A 255-nucleotide genomic window follows, 5' to 3' on the forward strand; every position below is an offset into this window, starting at 1 on the left:
TTCGTTACTTTATATTAAACTTATATATTTATTTCATCTTTTTAAAATAAAAAATAGATATCATAGTGTAAGTATTCAAATTATTCAAATATATTTAAATATATAAGGAGAAATTAATAAAAATTTTAAATGATTAAAATTCTTAATTCTAATTAAAAAGAATATATTATTTTAATAATTATGTCTTATATTATTTATTTTACAATAATTTATGAAATAATTAATATAATGTAACAAATAATGTAAATAATATAA

The sequence above is a fragment of the Apis dorsata genome, unplaced genomic scaffold (genome assembly GCF_000469605.1).
Source record: "Apis dorsata unplaced genomic scaffold, Apis dorsata 1.3 scaffold_109, whole genome shotgun sequence".
Lineage (NCBI taxonomy): Eukaryota > Metazoa > Arthropoda > Insecta > Hymenoptera > Apidae > Apis > Apis dorsata.